Consider the following 24,412-nt stretch of genomic DNA (forward strand, 5'->3'; position numbering starts at 1 on the left):
GAAGGAGGAGAGTGAAAAAGTTGGCTTAAAGCTCAGCATTCAGAAAACTGAGATCATGGCATCTGGTCCCATCACTTCATAGCAAATAGATGGGGGAAACAGTGGAAGCAGTGTCAGATTTTATTTTTTTGGGCTCTAAAATCACTGCAGATTGTGATTGCAGCCATGAAATTAAAAGATGCTTACTCCTTGAAAGGAAAGTTATGACCAACCTGGATAGCATATTTAGAAGTAGAGATATCACTTTGTCAACAAAGGTCTGTCTAGTCAAGGCTATGGTTTTTCCAGTGGTCATGTATGGATGTGAGAGTTGGACGGTGAAGAAAGCTGAGTGCCAAAGAATTGATGCTTTTGAACTGTGGTGTTGGAGAAGACTCTTGAGAGTCCCTTGGACTGCAAGGAGATCCAACCAGTCCCTCCTAAAGGAGATCAGTCCTGGGTGTTCATTGGAAGGACTGATGCTGAAGCTGAAACTCCAATACTTTGGTCACCTCATGCGAAGAGTTGACTCATTGGAAAAGACCCTGATGCTGGGAGGGATTGGGGGCAGGAAGAGAAGGGGATGACAGAAGATGAGATGGTTGGATGGTATCACTGACTCGATGGATGTAGGTTTGGGTGGGCTCCGGGAGTTTGTGATGGACAGGGAGGCCTGGGGTGCTGCCAGGGGGTCGCAAAGGGTCAGACACGACTGAGCGACTGAACTGGAACTGGAAAGCTTTATAGATCCCTAACTGCTTGGCATTTTTTTTTAAAAAACCTGCAAAACATTTAAACTTTCAGACAATCTATAGACATTTATTTCTAACCTGTAAGCAAATTTAGATACAGTGAGAGTGAGTCCGAGTGGATTGTAAATCTACCTCAGGATCCAGCCTCATTCCGTTTCTGTTTGTCTCAACCACTCCAGTAGCTACTGCAAGTGGGTGCTAGGCCTGTATTGTTCTTTGATCCTCAGTGTTCTCTCCTACTCAGATCACTAGCGCTGTGCTCATATACGATCAGATTCAGATAAAGATGAAGGTTTGACCGATCCACTGGGCTGTTTCTCACAGCGATAATGGATTTGCAGTAATCCATCCACCTCCATTGCCATGGCCTAGCGAGCAGTGGTACACATTTTTTAAAGACTTTGTTGTGGAATTAAATCAAGCTAACTGACCTTTATGCCTCAGTCCCCTCAACAGCCACTCACTGAATGTGTTAAAGATTGAGTGCATGGTTAGTTCAGTAGTTACAGTATGATAGGTTCAGACTGTGATTTTGATCTGCTAGAAACTGCTGAGGTATGGAGTAGAATAGTGATTCCCAGACTTTGGAATGTCAGAGATCAGTGATATTTAGAGGATAAAAAGTCAGTGATACACACAAATTTGCCAATTTTTACTTTTGCTCGATGCAAACATTAAAAAATCCACAGATGACATTAATACTGAGTCACCATAATTTATGATATAAAGAACTATTCTGTACTAAGAAGTTTTAAGGACAGTCTCAGAATTATAATATTACATTATCTGGTTAGTTTTATGAAAAACTTGACATTTTTGTTTCTTCATTTGAAAAACATGCTTCAGTGAAAAGCATGTCTTGGATTGACTGCTATCCATGCATAGCATTTTTATGTCCAAATATTTTACTGTTTTTATACTTCATGGGGAAAAAAAAAAACTTGTTATAAAGCATGAAGTTGATTTAAGAACTCACCTCATGAGTCACAACAAACAGTGTGAAAAATACTGCTCTATGGTGTTTAGGCAAAAGTGGAATTACTGAGTTTAAGATATATGAACTTTTAATTTCAATATTTCAATTCACTTCAGTCACTCAGTCCTGTCTGACTCTTTGTGACTCCATGGACTGCAGCACGCCAGGCCTCCCTGTCCATCACCAACTGCCAGAGTTTACTCAAACTCATGTCCATTGAGTCGGTGATGCCATCCAACCATCTCATCCTCTGTCGTCCCCTTCTCTTCCCACCTTCAATCTTTCTCAGCATCAGGGTCTTTTCCAATGAGTCAGCTCTTCGCATCAGGTGGCCAAAGTATTGGAGTTTCAGCTTCAACATCAGTCCTTCCAATGAATATTCAGGACTGATCTCCTTTAGGATGGACTGGTTGGATCTCCTTGCAGTCCAAGGGACTCTCAAGAGTCTTCTCCAACACCACAGTTCAAAAGCATCAATTCTTCAGTGCTCAGCTTGATTTATAGTCCAACTCTCATATCCATACAGTATGAATTTCAATTGAAATGACACTAAGTTGTTCTTCAGTATATTCAAGCTAGTTATTTTTTCACTGGTTTCGTATGAGAATATAGTTTTATCCACTCCTTTGTTAACTCTTGATATTTGAGGTCTTAAAACTTCTTGTCAGTGCTATAGGTTAAAAAACTTGTATATTGATTTGCTTTTGTGAGTTTTTACAAAAATATATACTCTGGATACTCAGTTTCTTTCATATCTAATCCAAATGCCCCCCCAACACTCTTTGCATTTTAATCATGTTTAGATATCTGTCTTTATTTAAAATTTAAAATTTAGTTAATATACATACAGAAAAGTGCACACATATGTACAGCCTGATATATTTTCAAAAAGTGTAACCATCATCCAAATCAGAAGCAAAAACTTCATCAGCACTCAGAGGCCCCCCCCCCCCCATAAACCTCTCCAATTATTACCCACATATCCCTCCCTTCCTCAAAGTGAAAGTCATTCAGTTGTGTCCGACTCTTTGCGACCCCAGGGACTAGTCCATGGGATTCTCCAGGCTGGAATATTGGAGTGGGTAGCCTTTCCCTCGGAGAAGGCAATGGCACCCCACTCCAGTACTCTTGCCTGGAAAATCCCATGGACGGAGGAGCCTGGTAGGCTGCAGTCCATGGGGTCACTAAGAGTCGGACACGACTGAGCAACTTCACTTTCACTTTTCACTTTCATGCATTGGAGAAGGAAATGGCAACCCACTCCAGTGTTCTTGCCTGGAGAATCCCAGGGACGGGGGAGCCTTGTGGCTGCCGTCTATGGGGTCACAGAGTCGGACACGACTGATGTGACTTAGCAGCAGCAGCTTTTCCCTGCTCCAGGGGATCTTCCAAACTCAGGGATCGAACCCAGTCTCCCACATTGCAGGTAGATTCTTTACCAGCTGAGCCACAAGGGAAGCCCAAGAATACTGGAGTGGGTAGCCTATCCCTTCTCCAGTGGATCTTCCCGACCCAGGAATCAAACCGGGGTCTCCTGCATTGCAGGCAGATTCTTTACCAACTGAGCTACCAGGGAAGCCCCCTCTTCCTCAAAGGTAACCACTATTCTGATTTCAATCACCACAGACTAGCTTTTAACATTTACATAAATGAACTTATGGAGTAAGTTTGAATATATTTTGATGTTTAGCCATTATATATTTTATCTAGTCAGATATGTTTATCTTTCCTTTATGTCTTTGTAACTTGTTTAAGAAAACTTCTCATCTGAAACTCAAGTTGTCTTTTAAATAGATTTGCAGTTTTAATTTCCACATTTAGTTCCCTAATCCATCTGATCTTTTGCTTGTATGAAGTAAGAATATAGATTTTTTTCTTTCTGAAAAGCAAAATGTACCTGAAGTGCCTTGAACAGTGTGCTTCCCCAGTGATTCATGACATGCCATAGGACTACCTATTCTGTACTGTTACTTTATTTGTATACCCTTGTTAAAAGAACATGCTTTTATTATTTTTCATGTTTTGATAGATGTAGCACAAAGTTCTCTCCTAACACTGTCTTTAAAAAAAAAAATCTTGATATTCATGCAGCTTTCCAAAGTGAATCTTGTAGTTAGGCAAGTTCTTTGCGAATTCTTGTGGGGATTTTTTATTGGAATTGCGGACTTCCCAGGTGGCTCAGTGGTGAAGAATCTACTCGCCTACACAGGAGACACAGGTTCGATCTCTGGGTCAGGAAGCTGGAGTATAAAATGGCAACCCACTCCAATATTCTTTCCTGGAACAATCCGTGGACAGAGGAGCCTGGCAGGCTGCAGTCCATGCAAACATATTTATAAATTATTTAGGGAAGGAGAATATTTTTTGAAATGTTGAATCATAACCATGAGTTGGTTTGCTTTTCTAATAACTTTATTCCTAGGTATTTCTCATTGTCTTGTTTCTTTGCTCTGAGTTGCATGTGTTGTCTTTTCTCTGGACGCAGGCATTCCCGTGCATTGTGTCTCTCTCGTCTGTGGGCCCATGTTTCCAGATCATGGCTGTGCGCTGTCTCTCTCTCGTGTGTGAGTCCACGTTCCCGGATCACGGCCGCGCGCTGTGTCTCTCTCGTCTGTGAGTCCACGTTCCCGGATCACGGCCGCGCGCTGTGTCTCTCTCGTGTGTGAGTCCGCGTTCCCGGATCACGGCCGCGCGCTGTGTCTCTCTCGTGTGTGAGTCCGCGTTCCCGGATCACGGCCGCGCGCTGTGTCTCTCTCGTGTGTGAGTCCGCGTTCCCGGATCACGGCCGCGCGCTGTCTCTCTCTCGTGTGTGAGTCCGCGTTCCCGGATCACGGCCGCGCGCTGTGTCTCTCTCGTGTGTGAGTCCGCGTTCCCGGATCACGGCCGCGCGCTGCGTCTCTCTCGTGTGTGAGTCCGCGTTCCCGGATCACGGCCGCGCGCTGTGTCTCTCTCGTGTGTGAGTCCGCGTTCCCGGATCACGGCCGCGCGCTGTGTCTCTCTCGTCTGTGGGCCCACGTTCCCGGATCATGGCTGTGCGCTGTGTCTGTCTCGTGTGTGGGCCCACTTCCCGGATCACGGTCGCGCGCTGTGTCTCTCGTGTGTGAGTCCGCGTTCCCGGATCACGGCCGCGCGCTGTGTCTCTCTCGTGTGTGAGTCCGCGTTCCCGGATCACGGCCGCGCGCTGTGTCTCTCTCGTCTGTGGGCCCACGTTCCCGGATCATGGCTGTGCGCTGTGTCTCTCTCGTGTGTGGGCCCACTTCCCGAATCACGGCCGCGCGCTGTGTCTCTCTCGTGTGTGAGTCCGCGTTCCCGGATCACGGCCGCGCGCTGTGTCTCTCTCGTGTGTGAGTCCGCGTTCCCGGATCACGGCCGCGCGCTGTGTCTCTCTCGTGTGTGAGTCCGCGTTTCGGATCACGGCCGTGCGCTGTGTCTCTCTCGTCTGTGAGTCCACGTTCCCGGATCACGGCCGTGCGCTGTGTCTCTCTCGTCTGTGAGTCCACGTTCCCGGATCACGGCCGTGCGCTGTGTCTCTCTCGTCTGTGAGTCCGCGTTCCCGGATCACGGCCGCGCGCTGTGTCTCTCTCGTGTGTGAGTCCGCGTTCCCGGATCACGGCCGCGCGCTGTCTCTCTCTCGTGTGTGAGTCCGCGTTCCCGGATCACGGCCGCGCGCTGTGTCTCTCTCGTGTGTGAGTCCGCGTTCCCGGATCACGGCCCTTCCTCTGAGCCCCTCATGTACACGCTCTGTGTGGACGTCTCCCCTTGCAGCCTCACGCAGGCGCTGTCACTGTCCCTCAGCAAGTGCTCCTGTTTGTGTTTTCTCTCTGGTTGTTTTGGATTTAAGTATTGTAACTAGGCAACCATATGACACAGATCCAAGATTCTGGAATTCCATGGGAAGCTATTTCCAACCGTGGCTTGGGTGGACAATTTGCTTACCAGGTCCTATATTCTCACAGGAAGCCCAACTTTGGGCCTAGGCATAGTTAAGAATTACATCACTTTGGTTTTCCACCACAGGGATGAGATCTGTAACTGTTAACACTCCTCATGTTGGTGTTGAAATACAGGCCCCATCATTCTGTTTACTGCCAGGATCTCCCAGGATACATGAGTTGCCAGAACTCAGCCTAAAATGACTACATTTCTGACACATGGATATTTCTCATTATTCCTTTCATCCAGCTTATTTATATAAAAATAAATATAGTTTATATCTTTTATTTAGTATTTTATTATTGGAATGGAAGAGAGGACTTAAATCCTTAAGTGTACTTAACATGTCATCTTGACTTAAAAATATGTATGGCTGATTCATGTTGAGGTTTGACAGAAAACAACAAATTTCTATAAAGCAATTATCCTTCAATAAAAAAAAATTAAAAATAAATAAAACGTTCCTGACCTCTTCCCCCCCCCCCGCCCCCCCCCCGCAAAAAAAAAGTCTCCACAGTGTTCCCCTCATACAGACATGGAAAGAAATTACTTACAGGATTTCTACATAAGAACACATTGTGTTTCTTACCATAAATTTTGTAACTGAAAGTTTTTTCTCTGTATAGGTAGATTATGGCCCAATTTGCCTCTCATTTCTAGCACCTGTAGATACAGTGTCTTGGATGTCCTGCAGTTAGTGAAAATATTCCTTTTCTTTTTTTGTCTCTCTTGACTGTTAATCTTTTTTGAAGTGACTCTCTCAACTATTAATTTTATATTTCTGCATTATATAAATTTTTTGGTAGAATGAAGTGGCATATAAATAAAATGTTCATAATTATTATTTTATTAGCATGTCTATCAATAATAACAAATTATGACCTGAAGAAATATAAAAATGGTATTCCTCTTTGAATATGTACAGAGTGTGATAGCTTTTTGACTGTAGCTGCTGCTTAAAAAGTGCTGATTGAGTGAAGAATTAAGCGTGGGGAGTGTGACTCTCTCCATAACCCTTTACTTATTCTTCCCTGTTTCATCTATATGTCAAGTAGACCGAGGGTAAGTGTTATTGTAGAGGATAACATCACATGGAGCTACATTTTCCTTACTAGAGCAAACAAAAAATCCAGACTCACTGTCAATTTCATTTAGCCTTCTTCCTCATGTATCTCCATTAGAAACCTGATTTGCTTTTTGTCACTTATTATAAAACATTTCCCAAAAAATTATTACATGCTCAAACACTGTTGTGGGCCTCACAAAATGAACAGACATAGTCCTTGTCTCAAGGACTTTTTGGGCTAGTGGCAGGAGAACGCGTGTTGGCAGGTAGTTTAAGCCTCATTGGGCAGCTGTGCGGGCCGAGTGGTCCCCTGAGCAGCCTGAGAGCACAGAGATGGAAGGGGCAGGGGGAGAAGGACAGTGGTGCTCAAGTCACTGTGTAGCAAACGGTCAACCTGGGGCGGGTGAGAGTTCAAGGGGATTGGTCTTTGGGCTAGAAACTGACAGGTCCACGAGCAGAGTTCAGAGTTCCAAGAGCAAGAGTTGAAAGACCGCATTTGTCAATAAATGAATAGTTATTTTGACAAATTCTAAAAGATGATAGTAGGGTGTTGGAGGTCAGCAAGATGCCACAGGACATGCAAGGTAGAGACTAGAGTAAATTCTTTGGAACAGTAACTCAGGCACTACTGTCTTTGGTCTGGACCTGTCTCCCTGTCTGTTACACAGTTATGGACTGAATTGTGTCCCTGAAAAAATCATCTGTTGAAGCTGGTAAACCCTCAGTGTGACTGTATTTGGAGATAGGGCCTTTAAGGAGGTGGTTAAGATTGAGGCCACCAAGGTGGGGCTCTAATTCAACAGGACTGATATCCTTGTAAGAATAGAAAGAGACGCAGGAATGTGCACACAGAGGATAGTTCATCTGAGGGTGTGGAACGAAGGTGGTCACCCGGAAGCCAAAGAGAAAGACATGAAACCATCCTGTTAGCACCTTGATCTTGGGCTTCCAAATTCCAGAATTGTGAGAAAATAAATTTCTGTTGTTTAAATGACTCATCTATGATGTTTTGTTAAGGCAATCTTAGCAGACTAGTATATGTATGCTGTCTACCTTTTTCTTCTTAAAATAATTAATCTGCTTCTGACAGTAGGTTAGTCCTTAATATCATCTGCAACATCTTGCACTTAGTCTTTTGCATTGGTTACCAGCAATCATCAAAATGTATTTCTCAAGAAGTTATTTAACATCCTATTCCTGCCCTCCCTTTGCTCCTACCAGACGGTGTGTACAGTATGGTCTGAGAGCAGGGTCCCACACAGTCTGGGGACTCAGCTTCTTACTCTGTGCAAGCACTGGAGGCATTTAACTGCTTAGATCTCCCTGTCCTCATTGTAACATGGAAAGAACCTGTCACTTTCGATTTCACATATTTATTATTTCTTACTTTGCATTTCTATTCTCTACCTTTCTTTATCCTTCTATTTTTTCTCCTTTTTATTTTCTAAACATATCTTTGTGAGCAAAGGAAAAAGTGGTATTCTCCAATCTAACAATGAATACTTTCAAGTGTAGAGAAATTGCCATTTGTTAGAGGAAGTAATTTAAATGACATGAAAATACCTCTATTTGGGACTCTAAAAAATGCCATTCTTTGACAGTTTTGGGAAGTCAGAAAAAAAATCAAATAAAATATATCCCTGCTTAAAGCTTTGATAACATTGACAGCTTCTGCCAAATCAATACAATGAAACATACACACAATGAAACAATTCCTTTCCCCATTAACATGGTTATTTTGTATTAATAGGTTGTTAATGAATTAGGCACTGTCTAGAAGTGTCTTTTTTTTTTTCCTGACCCTAACCAGTAATGTTTCCCTGTAACTTTAATTTATTATTTCTAGCTCTTTCTCTGGATCTGGGCATAAAATATGAAATCCAGCTTCTACCTGACACTTCTTCTAACGTCTGAAGATGATTGTATGATATACCAAATGTGCCATCACAGAGCCTATATTTTTCCATCTTGGCTAGAAAGTCATGAGAGAGTTAATCATGTGCCTGGCTGAAAGTTAGATATCCATTCACTTTAATTAAATTCACATTAGTGAGGTGTGTAGGTCCCCAGAGAATAATGTCCGAATTCCTTAGCTGGCATATACCTCACTCTCCTGCTCTAATCCATCTTGCACTTGCTGGTTACTTGTGCTCCTACTTCAGGGACATGAGGCTAGGACTTCCCACCCCCTAGAGTAGTTATTTAAAAAATATTTCCCCTGAACATGCCATGTATTTCCACATCCGTGTGCCTTTGATATGTTGGTGTTTCTACCTGGACTATCCTTCTCTTCTTTCACCATTATTTTTCACAACACAACTCAAATTTTCTGAAAATATACCTCAATTCTCTGAGGAAGAGTTTGTTTCTCTCGGCTCCCAGATCTTGACACTTAGTTCCCGTCCTCCTCCTTTCCCCTCTTAATGTGACTTAGTATCTGAAATTTCTGAAGGCAGGAACCATCTCTTCTTTAATCTTTGTTTTCCTCGTTTGTTGAGTTAACCCTCAGTAAATACTGTTTGGACACATGTTGCCTAGAGAATGAGAGCAAGCTCAGACAAAGCTTAAAAAACAGACATTTTTAGAAGACAGCTAGTCTGATAGAAAGAAAAAAAAAGACAACAGTGGAAGAAGTTGCCAGTAATGCAGGAGAAAATGTTTGGGAACATAACTAACGGTCTCAGATGATTCTATGCCCATGCACAGAGCGTTCAAGAGGAAATCCATGCACTCATTCCCAAGGTGTATGGTAGCCACGACCGTGTCTACTGCCAAGTGGCCTCCCTGCACGCCAACGCCTGCTTGCTCATTACCCCTCTGGGAAGCACAGGCTTGACAAGGCTTGGAGCTATGCTGCCCTGAATCACTCACCCCCATGGTGGGAAGTCCCTGCCTCCCGTCCCTAAGTATTAGCACATGTGCCTGTATTACGATAGCCCAACTTGTACCTCACCGTAGCTGGAGTTGTGCTAATCATTATGTATCAAATATATTATTGATAGCTCTCATCTTCAACTTCTCTTCATGCTGATTTTCTTTTGTTTCATCATCATTCCTGTCTTGCTTCTCTCACCCAATTTTCTCTCTTCCCTTTTATCTGCCTTCCCCTCTTTAAATTCACCTAGATCAACAGCGTGACTGTAAAATTGAGGTGCTACTTGGCACTTCAGTGCTCTGAGAATGTGTCAATAGCTGACATGTATAAACGTCTTCCCTTACTTCTTGCCCTTCCCTCGCTACCTCTGTATCTCATTTACTTACTCAGGTCATAGGAATATCTGTGAGGAGGAGCATTTCCCTTACCATAGCCAACTGAATAAAGGAAAAGACAATAACCTAGACTCTTGAAAAGCAATATCTGTGCTCCAGAATAAAATCAAAGGCCTTGGGAAGATAAAAAGCTGATTTACTTCCATCAAAGAGTTTGATCAAAACTGGACAATCCAGAGGTACCTAGACAGTGAACCTCATCTCCAGAGTAGCCAGAGGCACAGAAGAGTCCTTCCTTCTCTCAGCATATTCTCACAGATGCCTGTCTGGTTGACCTTGTGTGTAGGTGGCAGAAACTGCACTGTGATGACTTGGTATCCCAGACTGAAAGAGTAGGACTTCTCTCTTCATTCAAGAAAAACCACCAGGGTTCTGTTTCGCAGTGTGATTTATCTGTGAATGGAAGGAATAGAAAGCTGTATTCGGCAGGTAGCAAATGAACTCTAGAACTTGGTATACGTGATCCAGATGCATAGATCCTTAGAGAGAGCGTGCCTGGGGTGGAGGTGTCAGGAAAGAGAACAGGATATAGCGTTTGCAAGGAGGAACTTAAGGTAGAAAGAGATGGGGAGATATCCTTCAGCACTTTTGTGCCTCAGCCTGACCTTGGGATAGAGTTAGACCATTGTCTACCATTTAAATTATTGCCCAGAAACATGTCCCACAAATACAGATGTGAGCCATTGTAATACAAATCCAGAATATCTGAAATGAAACCAAGACAACTAGACAGGATTTGAAAGTTTTCGAGATTTCAAGTGCTAGTAAGGTTGAAGAACAAGGAGAATGGGGATGTTTTTACATTATTGAAGAGAATGTAAATTGGTATATTACTTTGGGAGGCATCTGGCAATATTTGGTAAAATTGAATATTTATGTAGTCTTCAATCTAAACATGTCACTGCTGAGCTTCTACCTTAAAGTAGGGGTTGGCAAACTTTTACTGTAACAGATCAGATAAATACTTTCAGTTTTACATGTCATATTTTATCTGTCACAGCTACTCAGCTCTGCAACTGTAGTGTGAAAGCAACCATTCATTGTTGTTCAGTTGCTAAGTCATGTCCAGCTCTTTGCGACCCCATGGACTATAGCACATCAGGGTTCCCTGTCCTTCACTATCTCCCAAAGCTTGCTCAAACTCATGTCCATTGAGTCGGTGATGCCATTCAACCATCTCATCCTCTGTCGTCCCCTTCTCCTCCCACCTTCAATCTTTCCCAGCAACAGGGTCTTTTCCAATGAGTTGGCTCTTCAAATCAGGTGGCCAAAGTATTGGAGTTTCAGCTTTAGCATCAGTCCTTCCAGTGAATGTTCAGGACTGATCTCCTTTAGGATGGACTGGTTGGATCTCCTTGTTGTCCAAGGGACTCTCAAGAGTCTTCAGAACCACAATTTGAAAATGTCAGTTCTTCAGTGCTCAGCCTTCTTTATGGTCCAACTCTCACATCCATACATGACCACTGGAAAAACCATAGCTTTGACTAGATGGACCTTTGTTGGCAAAGTGATGTCTCTGCTTTTTAATATGCTGTCTAGGTTTGTCATAGCTTTTCTTCCAAGGAGCAAGTGTCTTTTAATTTCATGGCTGCAGTCACTGTCTGCAGTGATTTTTGGAGCCCAAGAAAATAAAATCTGTCACTGTTTCCATTTTTCCCCATCTGTTTGCCATGAAATGATGGGACCAGATGCCATGATCTTAGTTTTTTGAGTGTTGAGTTTTTTCACACTCCTCTTTCACCTTCATCAAGAAGCTCTTTTGTTTCTTGATGCCATAAGGCTGGTGTTATCTGGATATCTGAGGTTGTTGATATTTCTCCTGGCAGTCTTGATTCCAGCTTGTGATTCATCTAGCTCACATTTGACGTGAGGTACTGTGCATATAAGTTAAATAAGCAAGGTGACAATATACAGCCTTGACCTACTCCTTTCCCAATTTGGAACCAGTCTGTTGTTGCATGTCTGGTTCTAACTGTTGCTGATAAGGTGGTCTGGTATTTCCATCTCTTTAAGAATTTACCACAGTTTGTTGTGATCTACACAGTCAAAGGCTTTGGCATAGTCAATAAAGCAGAAATAGATATTTTTCTGGAACTCTCTTGCTTTATCTATGATCCAACAGATGTTGGCAGTTTGATCTCTGGTTCCTCTGCCTTTTTGAAATCCAGCTTATACATCTGGAAGTTCTTGGTTCATATAGTGTTGATGCTTAGCTTGAAGGGTTTTTGAGTATTATCTTACTATCATGTGAAATGAGCACTGTTGTACAGTAGTTTGAACATTCTTTTGCATTGCTTTTCTTTGAGATTGGAATGAAAACTGACCTTTTCCAGTCTTGGGGCCACTGCTGAGTTTTCCAAATTTGTTGACATACTGAGTGCAGCACTTTAACAGCATCATCTTTTAGGATTTGAAATAGCTCTGCTGGAATTCCACTACCTCCACTAGCTTTGTTCTTAGTGATGCTTCCTAAGGCCCACTTGACTTCACACTCCAGGATATCTGGCTCTAGGTGAGTGACCACACCATCGTGGTTATCCAGGTCATTAAGACCTTTTTTGTATAGTTCTTCTGTGTATTCTTGCCACCTCTTCTTAATCTCTTCTGTTTCTGCTGTTAGGTCCTTGCTGTTTTCTGTCATTTATTGTGTCCATCTTTGCATGAAATGTTCCCTTGGTAACTCCAGTTTCCTTGAAGAGATCTCTAGTCTTTTGCATTCTATTGTTTTCCTCTGTTTCCTTGCATTGTTCACTTAAGAAGGCTTTCTTATCTCTTCTTGCTATTTTCTGAAACTCAGCATTCAGTTGGAAATATTTCCCTTCCTCTCTTGCCTTTTGCTTCTCTTCTCTCCTCAGCTATCTGTAAGTCCTCCTCAGACAGCCACTTTGCCTTCTCGCGTTTCTTTTCTTTGGGGTGGTTTTGGTTACTGCCTCCTGTACAGTGTTATGATGCTCTGTCCAAGGCTCTTAAGGCACTCGACCAGATCTAATCCCTTAGATCTATTTGTCACCTTGTCTAAGAGATTTGATTTAAGGCAAACCTGAATGATCTAGTGATTTTCTCTACTTTCTTCAATTTGAGCCTGAATTTTGCAATAAGGAGCTTCATGATCTGAGCCACAGTCAGCTCCAGGTCTGGTTTCTTTTTTTTTTTTTTTTTTTGCTGACTATATAGAATTTCCCCATCTTTGGCTGCAAGGAATATAATCGATCTTATTTTGGTGTTGACTCTGGTGGTGTCCATGTGTAGACTCATCTTTTGTGTTGAAGGCAACCATAGACAAAATATAAACAGATGAATATGGCTGTCTTCCATTAAACTTTATCTACAAATACAGATGACAGGCCAGATTTGGCCCAAAGACATAGTTTGCTGACTCCTGACCTAAAGAATCATTTAATTATATACACACAAGATAAATACATAAGAACACATAAGAATGTTCATAACTTCATTGTTGGCAATAGAGCAAATTAGAAATAAACTAAATGTCCATCATTAGAAAAATGGGTAAATGGGTTGTATATATGTGCAATGAAATAACTGTATCAGACAATGAATAAATACAAGCACTCTGTATATTTCTTCTTTTAAAAATATTTATTTATTTGGCTGTACTTGGTTTTGGTTGCAGCACTTGGGCTTAGTTGCTCAGCAACATGTGGTATCTTATTTCCCTGATCAGGGATCGGACCTGAGGCTCCTGCATTGGAAGGTGGATTCTTAACTGGACCAGCACTCTATATTATCATGGATAAATCTCACAATGTTTAATCAAGAAGTATGCAGACAAAGTGATATAATTTATTTGAATTTTACAAAATAATTGCACAGATTGTTTTAAGATATGTATATGTATAATAAAAGTATAAAAAGATTTATGAGAAAGACAAGCACCAAATTTAGAATAGTGATAACCTATGGCAGGGGTAAGTTTCTAGCTATCAAGGAAGGGCACACAGGGTATTTAAACTGAAGTTTAATGCTCATGGAAGCTCTACAAATGGTGTGTAAATGAGTGCTCATTATATCATATCCTAGACCTTTTTCTTTGTCTCAAATATTTTGTAATTAAAAAAATTTTTCTAGAGTTTTAAATTTTGAATGCCTTTGTGTTAGACTGCAGGTTTTGACCCCTTGTTGATAGACAGCTGCAATTACTTGAATCTTAATGTCTCATTCAGTGGTGCAACCTACATGCTCCATCCATGGAGCCTGTTTGACAGCACTTTTAATATGATAACATTTGTGTTGGGCAATGAAAATGCTCTCACTAGCCTTGGTCTTCCAGCAGCACTTTTATTTGTAATTAGAATAGGTTGCTATGGATAATTGCTGGTTGAGAGGAGAAAGTGTTGTCAAGATTCTATTTTGTTTTTTCATTTATTTGTCTTTATGTTCTTTACCACTACTTCAGTTTTCTAGCCCAAATTCTATGGTTTATTTGTTGTTATCTGCATTTCCTCTTTGAACATTCTAGTAAGAGATCCAGCAACAATCTTTGTCCCTTATTTCACATTTTAGATGGGTGAGTTTTGGTCACCAGGTCTCAAGTTAGGTGACTTTCTAGTTCTCCAGAGAGGATGAGAAAAATTGGAAATGCCTTCTACATAGGGAATTGATTAAGTTCAGATTTTTCCCACACTGGAAAGAAGCTGATTTGGATTCACAGTCATGATATGAGTCAGCTGCAGCTGGGAACATGTTGTCCACTTACAGTGAGCTGTTCCATGCTTGGGAAAGGTGACAGACTGACCGAGCAGGAGAGAGAAGTGCTGGATTTTAGTGTTCAGGAATTTTTTCCATGAAGACATTCCTTGGACCGCCATTCACTTTTGCATGGCCCTTAGGCACAGCTGTCTGGGAAGGACTCTTGTTTTTGTCTCTGGGCATATATGACAAATAGTCTTTGAACTTGATAGCATTGAAATAGTCAGGACAGATTCTAGCCTACTGATTGTTGACATAGAAGTGAATACCATCAGGGCATCTCTCTCTCATATGTATCCTATAAGGGGAGGGCTGAGTTACAGTGAAAACTGGAAGTATATAGTTTGTATGGTTGTTGTTTCAAAACAGTGAGAATTCATTTCAGTGTGTTTTGGCAAGCCCTTATCCAGCACACTGTCTCCCACTTTCTCCGCAGCTGCTCACTGCCATACATTTCTGATCCAAAATACAAAGTGGTCCAAAAAGTGTAGAACACAGTGAACTGATCTTTCCACCAGGGAAATAGCATTACAGGAAATATTAAATTGCTAGAATAAGACCTTTGTGGGAAACTAAATATTTCTGGATTTATAGAGATGATTGGTTCCCTACCTCTCTCAACAGCAGTTTATCTTCACTATTTAAAATTTGGGACCAAAAAATGTGTTTTCCAACAAATATAACTGATATCTAATACATTTAATGTGGCCCATGAAAATTGAAGTGGCAGCAAATATTGAGTTAGAAATTTTTAGAAATGTGAATGAGGGCTGCATGTATGGAATATAGCATGTGAACTTAAACTGGTAATAAATGAAGGAGCAAAGTCTAGGAACATCTCAGCAACTCATTAGAAGACATGTTTGTAAGGCATCAATAAGAAATGTTTACTTCAAACATTACATGAATACTAAAATTTACACAATAACTAAAATACATTATCAAAATATTCCTTGTCAAGATGCCTCTCTTTAGGGTATGTACAAAAATAATTTAAAATTACCACATCAACACTGTCTTCCAAAGAGTGGTCACCTCTTAGAAGAAGGAAGAGTACAGTGTATTGGTTAAGAGTGTAATGTTTGGCGCTAGGGTCCAACCTCACTATATAAAATCCCTGAGTAGTTTCTCTCTGAGATTTAATTTTTGAATCTGTAAAGAAAGTAATTGCCTCATAGATTTGTTGTGAGGATTTAATAAGATAATATAAAGCAGTTACAGTAACACCCAGTCTGTATTCAATAAGTGATATCTATCATAATTACATTATATAATTGATATGCAAATGATAAAACTAAAACTGTTTTTCAAAGCTGATAAATATCCCTCTATAATGTATCTCAATATTACCCATCATTTATCATGTCACATTGCTTTTTAATATTATAAAGGTAGACAATTTACTTCGGTTCTTGATTGAAAGAACACAGAATCTGAATTAATGAGATCTGGATTTAAAAGGTTGTTTTTTTTTTAAAAAAATAAGTTTGGTATTTAGAATCTCCAAAGATAGTATTTTAATTAATTTTAAGGAAGAATTTTAAAGTAACTACTGTGTACAAACAACTGTAAACTATTGTGGAGGAGGGAATAAAAAAATAGGGACTTCCATAGTTATACATTATTTCTTTGAATTTATACCTTTTTAAATGCCCAAGAGAAATTTGTTGAGAAATTTTAAATGTAAATTGTGTTTCCAAATCTTACTAGTCATCACTACCCCGGGAGAGTTAAAGTTCATCATGTTGTAGGGGGAAAATTGGATTAATAGTAAAGAGACTGGGATTTTCTTATTTTTCTTAGAAGAAATTTTATATGTTTCTTGGTTGGTTGGTTTTGGTTTTGATCTCTCAACTGGTGACTATAAAACTCTAGAAGTAGACTGGAAGAGAAGCAGAGATAATTTTGGAGGAAGGTGGGGCTGCTCGTGGCATGGAGTCAGTGGGAATTTATTTTTCAGTTGGGGAGGAGAGTCAGGAGGATATGCAGTGTCCTCTAAACAGATGTCAGCCCCTTAGCAAAATGGGTTCTCTACAGTCAGTACTGAGACACCACCCTCCTTCTTCACATGTGACTCTGCTGGAAAGAATGAGAGTAGGAAGGGAGGAAAGACTGATTCCATGGGACAGCCGAGACGTTTTTAGGGGACTGTGGCCTGAGAAACAAAGCATTATGTGTAAAATGAAAAGCTAGATATTTCACGGTTGTCTTATTTGGATCAAATTAGACAGTATAAAAGTGCTTTAAAATCAAAAGGTCCATGTATGAATATGAAGAACTTCAGTGTAAGGCCCACACAGTACTCTACAAACTTTTGCCTTTTGTGATGTTGGCAGTACTCTGTCAAGGTTCATCTGAGGATCTTGTTTTCTGGGAGCAGCTGGTGGCATAAATTCTATGCCCATTTTGTTGTGAAAGAAAGTGAAGCACAAATAAAATTGGATTAGCTTGACAAAAATCTCACCAATAGCTGATTAGCAGAATTGACACTTTCAGGTTAGTAGATTAGTCTGCTCATGGCTCTTTCAAATTTAGTTTGTCTCACATAAATGTATATTATGCCATATAAAAATCTCTTTTGAGAGTCTCCTCTGCCCCAGCCTCAAACATTTGGTTTAGTGGGGTTCAAACGAAGCCTAATCCCAGGGATGAGGGTGTGTCCCACATCTGCTATGCATGTGCCACTGGTCTTTGGTCACAGTGATTGGGTCAGAATTGGACACAAGGTACCAGGTGAGTCAGTCAGAGTTAATGACAGAAATTTGGTGATGCTATCTAAATGAGTTGGTTAAACTGGTTCAGGTCTTTTCTTTTCTTTTCTTTTAGAGACTTTGGCATAGAATAAAGCAGATACTGAGGAAAACAGAGCTGTGAAATAGAGACACAGTGTCCTAATGATATCATGTAAAACCCTGGATCCAACTATCCTGAAGCCAGATTCAGACCTCACATTCCTAATTATGTGTGTCGATGATTTTATTTCTGTGATTAATTTATTTTGAGATTGGTAGCCATCATTTCCAACAAGAATACCCTTATTTTAAATTTTTAAAAATCTTCCTCTGTTTCATTTCTTCTTTCCTTTTTCATTTTTCTTCCCTCTCCTTTTCTTTTCTTTTCTTTTTTTTTCCTTTTGCCCTTAGTTTAAAGGTCTTCAGTAAGAAATTAAATACAATCAGATCATACAAGGACTTGAAAATTAGGATAACAGTGGTATTTATACCCTAAAATTTTTTAATTTTGGAAATAGCGTGATAGGGATGATCCCTCTGGTAGAAGTGCATGGTAGACATTGAAGAATGAAGAGAATGCATTTATGAACAGAAATTAGGGTGTTCTTCAGACTTACAGGGAAGAGCTCTGTCTGGCCTTTGATCATTAATCTATTAGAATAGAAATATAGGGATAGATGTAAATAATAATAAAAATATTTAAAGCCAGCATTAGTAGAAATGGTCAACTAATGAAATAAGGGAGATAAAGGAGGTGAAGGTGATTCTGAGGTTTTGAGTATGTGTAACTGAGATTTTGATTGAAGAAAGGATAGGTATCAATTGAGAAACTGGAGAGTAAGCCCGTTGGAGATTTTATGTTGAGTTTTATTCTTGCTGAATATGAGTAGGAAGTCATCCTAATCAAAGTATCTTTGATACCATGGGCCAGAACTGAGTCAAGGAAAGTAATCAGGTGAGGACAGATGTCTAAGACGTTAGCTGTGGGAACAAATACAACCACAAGGAAAAAGGAGGAGGGATGAGAAAATAGGAGAAAGGTGTCAAAGCTGAAAAGGTAGGAAGAAACCTAAGAGTTCTGTTGCTAAACCAAGGAAGATGCAAATTTTAAGACAGAAAAATTGATGGTATCAAATATTTCAGAAATGAAAGAGACTGCTATCTAGGCAATCTCCATCAGCTAGGCAGGTTGGTTTCTCATCCAACCTGTTTATTAAGATTTGGATAACTTCATAAATTAAATTTTAATAATACTTCATCAATAACAAATGCCTAATAGAACAGAATGAAACATAAACAAATAAAAAAACTGTTGAGCATTCATAAGATCTCCTGATAGAGAAAATATCTGTAAATTAGTAGTAGACAAAAATTCATGGAAGAAAAGGTCATTAGACTTGATCATTTAAAAATAATAACTTGAATAAAAAAATAATTAAAAAAATAAATAAAAATAATAAATTGGTGAATGCACAAAAATTACCGAATAAGAAAGTATGTGTGGTAAAATATGACAGTTAGTCAGTTTTATAAGAAGCTAATGAAAAAAATCCCAAGAAAAGAGTACACTTAATTATATAAGTAATAACAGTAAAAAGACAGATAATTAAGTATGGCCTGTTTACTTGTTTTTTCCATTGTATCCTCCAGTTAGATTCTAAGTTCCACGAGGGCAGAGCCCATTTTCATGCTCTTAACTTTTTCAACTCAGTATTTATCACAGTACATCTTGGGATGGGATGGGGATGCTGCTGCTGCTTCTTAGATAGGAACGCTAGAAGGGAAAGAGTTTGGTGTGACGATGAACTCAGGTTGCCTGTGCTGGCTTCGTGCTACAGTGGGACATCTAAGCTGAGGTGTTCAGTGCACATCCATCAGATTCTGGAACTCGGGGGAGAAGTTTAAGCTGGAGATACAGTTTTGAGATCATCAGCATATAGTAGGTCACTGAAAATATGCAATCTTTACCACCCAAAGGAAAGTGTACAGAGAATGGACTGGGAAAGAATGCCAAGGAAAACCAGCCTTTAAGAGAAAGGAAGAGGAAAATATGGCAGTATGTTTCCAGAGTTCAGGGAGGAGACTGCTTAGGGGTGTAGGGTATGTTTCACAAAAGGATGCATAACAGGAACATAGTGAATGCTCGAAAAATGTTAACTATTTTTTATATGGTTATTGAAGAGTATAGCAGGATGCTTTATTAATATGTTATTGAACTCAGCTGGGGACAGAGTGGAGCTGCAAAAGGAGAGCCGATTGTCAAAGCTTTGTTTAAAGCTGAAGACAGGGAAGAGGAGAAGGGAGGACACGAGAGGCTAGTGCTGAGATGACAGTGAGGGCAGAGGAGAGGAGGAGGGGGGGATGATGCTTTAGCCCCGTTACTGAGTGCTGCCTAGTGCCCGGTGGTGATCTTAGTGCTGTGACTGACAGTCTCACCACAGCCCTACAAAGCACTGTTTGTCCACATTTTACAGTGGAGGAAACTCAGGGGGAAAAGTTCCAGTAACTTGCCTCACACTTTCTGTTACTAAGGGGTGAACACAGATTTGACACCAGGCGTTTTGATTCTTGAATCCATGTGCTTAACCCCGTCTCTGTACAGCTTCTTAATTATATGAGCAATCATAGTAAAATACTTTTCTCTCTTTTTTAAAACCAAGTCTGAGTGCAGAAGTCTCTTTCCAAGGTGATCTTAGCGCACACTGCTGTTATTTGATAGCACAAACTGCTTTGCAATGAACTGAAGACACCTGCAGGGCTGCAGATGTAGTATAATGCAGTCAAGACATCAGGAAAAGCACAGAGCCTATTTTAGAGACTGTTTTTAACCCACACCGGGGATCTGAGCAATGACTCCATCACATGTGACCATGACTCTCATTCATCAGATGGGAATGCAAATCTCATCAGACTTTTTAAAGTGAGAAAATTCAGAATACCCACAATTGAAGTAAATGTCAATCATTTTGATTTTAGTGTTATTTGGTATAATTCTCAATAAAAATGTGAAATGATATTAAATATTTTATGGTAAGCATCTGGGTAAACTTTTATTAACAAACAAGCTTTTAAATACTGGCAGTTTTTCCTAAAATAATTACCAGAAGAATATTAAGAAAAATGCCTTTTGTGAGATTAAATTAATATAGTTATTTTTGTAAGGATAAGATAAGATAGTGCCTTATGGAAATGATCCCTGGGAGAGGCACTCTTATCACAAAAGAAAAAAAAAGTTAGTTTTGCTCTTCCACAAAGTGTTGGATTGACCATTGTTGTTATTCTGTTGCTAAGTTGTTCTTACTCTTTGCAACCCCATGAACTGCAGCACCCCAGGCTTCCCTGTCCTTCACCATCTCCCAGAGTTTGCTGAAACTCATGTCCATTGAGTCAGTGATGCCATCCAACCATCTCATCCTCTGTCACCCACTTCTCCTGCCCTCAAATCTTCCCAAGCATCAGAGTACACGAGACTCAGCACTCAGGAAATTCTCATTAATCATTTTGTTTTCTCCACTGACCATACCTCCCTGCCCCACCATCCGCCCCACCAAGTAGCTTCTAATTCTCTCCATAAGCTCTTTTTTTCATGCAGGCTTACTTAATTATATTTTATCCTAGCCCTTTCACTCTTTGAAGCCAGCTGGCATTCCAGGGTATCAAAATATTTATGCTACATAATGTATGTCTCTTTAGAGAGGAATTTTTTGTCCTATTAAGAAAATTTTAAGTTTTCTCCATATTATAAATGTTCCTGAGAAACAAATATTTGCTATTCATAACAAATCTCTTACTATAAATAAGATAAAATGAAGGCAAAATACATTATTTTTTTGTGGTACCTATGATTCTTTAGGCATACAACCCATCTGAAATAGACTGAATAACAGACGCCCAAATATGTCCCTGCCAAGTCCTTGCAAACTGTGAATGTTGCCTTATATGGCAGAAGGGGCTTGGCAAATGTAATTAAGTTTAAGATCTTGAGGTGGAAGTTCACCCTAGGTAAGGAACCTTGTAACAGAGACTCTGGAAGAGTAAGGGTCACAGTTGAAAGTGATGTGATGCTGGAAACAGAGAAGGGAGTGACGTGCTCTGAGGCTGGAGGAGGGGATGCAAGCAAACACCTCCAGGTGGCCCCCAGAACTGAAGAGAGATGGGAATGGACTCTCCTTGCAGAGCATCCAGAAAAACCACCCCTGAAAGACAATCTGCGGTGAGAGAGCGATTTATTTTGGGATCCTTGGGTCACACAATATGGTTGTCTACCATAGCTGCATGACCGAGCCCCAGGAAAAACTCTGATTGCCAAGGCCAAAGTGAGCTTGTCTGGTTGGCAGTACTCTGTACAATGTGTATTGTCACATATCTTTGTTGGGAGAAATAAGTGCTGTTTGCATGACTCCACTGGGAGAGGACCACTGGAAGCTCATACATGGAATACTCTTGACCTATGTGCCTCTTCCCTTTGCTGCTTTTTAATTTAGTGAATTATTTCAACCTGAGAGTGTTCTTGGGGAAACTAAAGTTTGCCTATGGTGCCAGAAGTGCACTTGAGGACCCCCAACCTTGCATTAGGTATCAGAAGCAAGGGTGGTCTTGGGTGCTTTTTCAGTCTTTGCACTGGTTTCTAACCCTCCTGGCCCACTGGTGTTGTCTGCTAAGTTCAAGCTGTGCTGAGGTTTGGACTCTTCTGGGATGTTGTCTAAGGCTCAGTGAACAGCTACTCTCTTTCTGCCTTTGGGACTGATTGGAATAGTTCTATCTTTGCTTTATGCTGTCATCTCCCTGCCATGTAATTATAAGCCTAGAGAAGGTAGGGAAATATTGGAGGTGATGGGGAGTGATCAGTTAGTTTTAAAAAATGCTGTACAGCCACATTTCTCTTCTAGAAAAATAATTACTAAAACTACAAAAAGAATCCTACAAAATACTTTTTCTTTTCTAGGTGGCCTTCTCATCCTCCTACTATCCACCCACCTCACCACGGGTCTGCATCCTGAATGAACGTGTTCCTCAAAGACTGTAACTCCCACGCACCAAGCGGTATCTGGCCGTGTGGGTGAGATATTCTCCAGCCTCTCCAAAGCTGTATAGACAAGTCTGGCTGAAGTTACTGCCACCATCATCTGGGGTGTGCTATTTGTTCCTACAGAAGATTTTCCATTCTTGCTAAGTCACCTGTGTTGGCAACACGTCTCGCCTGGGATAAACCTCTATTGCTTAAGGCAGTAGCCAGTGTGAGCTGGGTCCTGCCATGAGCTACAGCCACAGCTTCCTCCTCCCGAGGGTCAGTGAGAAGCCTCCAAACTGCTCATGCCATGGGGGCGAGAACAGTCTAAAAAACCCTAGGTATTTTTAGGTTCTATGTGAGTCCACTCCATGGACCCTCTCTGGTTTCTGAGACCATCTCAGTTCTCCCTAGTTTCTAGATTAGTAGCCATGGTTTCTATATAGGAATGCAGTCTACCATGTGATGTGATGTCCATCTTTCCTTCAAGCAAGTCAAAAGGAAAAAAAAATGGTGCAGGTGTTCTTAAGTTCTTAGAAATTCTAGGATTGAGCAATGCCCTTCATGGATTGGCTGACCAACAGGATATGAGAATTTAGGAAAGCTGCAAATGAGGAATCTTTCATATCAGAAAAAAACGGATCTTGGACTACTGGCAGTGATGGTATGGATGAGAAAGAATGTAGTCATTTCATCCTTGACCAAGATGGTAATATCGTCTCTCAATAAAGGGTTATAGGCAATGGATTAACTAGTTAATGGGTTAATAGAAGAAACCAGGAAAATGTCCTAACAGATTTACCAACCATTAGGACTGCAGCAGTTGTAGCATCCGAATGAAGTGCTTTTGAAAACTGACCACTCAAAGATTGCTCTGTAATTACCCCATTTCTTTTCTTTGGGCTTCCTTTTCCTAAATGGAAATTGCTACTAACGGAACTAAGGAAAAGCATTCACGTCCTCTCTGGGACAAGACTGAAAAAAGCAGTCTCCCTTTCTTGAGTGGTGAGCATGATGGCCAACTACAAGTATCAAAGATGGAGAGCCATGGGGTGGGGGGGGAAAGTGGACCTGCAGGTCTCATGGACCTGCTTGAATACATTCATTTCCATAGATCTCATTGCTACAGAGTTTTAAAGGGCTGGTGGTTTTATTTTTAAATGGTAAAGAAATTCCTTCAAAGGTATAATCAGGAGAAGTCAGAGTTATTCTGGGCATGAAAGATTGGCCCAGCCCCAGGACAGAACCATTTACCTCATGGGACCTTGTCTGGTTAGAGGAAGTCCTAACTGACTCCTGTGAGTGATTTTCCTGGTTACTCAGGAGGTTACTCAGGAGGGTGAGGCTTTATTCACTTGGCTTTGGGGCTTAACCCAAATCACTGACTCAATGGACATGAGTGAGTAGGCTCTGGGAGTTGGTGATGGACAGGGAGGCCTGGTGTGCTGCAGTCCATGGAGTTGCAAAGAGTTAGACACAACTGAGCGACTGAACTGAACTGACGCGGGGCTTAACAGAATAGAATCACTGCCAGCCTTGGTACTAGTGGCTGCATCATTAGTGAATTATTTGACATTTTAGCAGGCACTGGCCTGTGAATTTGGGGTTTTATATACCAGATATCAATATTTTAGCAATCTTTATAAGAAGTCCTTTTCCTTTGCCAAATATTTGAGAGGAAAAATTCTCCTGAAAAGTTAAAATAAAAAAATTTAAAGGAGAAAGCAACATTTTATTGCTTAATGGAAGGAAGAAACTAATCTGAAAGTTTGGACTTCTGGAGAAAAGTGCTAATCTTTTTGAGTAAATGTGCATGAGTCCTATTTTGCACATTGCACATTGCTAATTCTTATACCCATTTCTGACTTGAGATCTAAGTCTAAACTTAGACACTTTGAATTACTCAGATAATGGATGTGACTGTATCTCCGTAGGATGGCTGTGGTATTTTGAGTATAGTGTTGAATTATTTTGATCATTCATGTT

General features: G+C 40.7%; 1 long non-coding RNA gene across 1 annotated transcript in view; it reads left to right on the forward strand.

Annotated features, from left to right (window-relative positions):
* LOC139033360 (uncharacterized) overlaps positions 1 to 23,173 on the forward strand; it is a 211,626-nt gene extending 188,453 nt beyond the window's left edge. The window contains exon 4 of the long non-coding RNA XR_011485944.1: positions 22,364 to 23,173. This is a non-coding gene — a long non-coding RNA (uncharacterized lncRNA). The remainder of the gene's footprint in view (positions 1 to 22,363) is intronic.
* Positions 23,174 to 24,412: the final 1,239 nt, after the last annotated feature.

This window comes from Odocoileus virginianus, unplaced genomic scaffold (genome assembly GCF_023699985.2).
Source record: "Odocoileus virginianus isolate 20LAN1187 ecotype Illinois unplaced genomic scaffold, Ovbor_1.2 Unplaced_Scaffold_3, whole genome shotgun sequence".
Taxonomy (NCBI): Eukaryota; Metazoa; Chordata; class Mammalia; order Artiodactyla; family Cervidae; genus Odocoileus; species Odocoileus virginianus.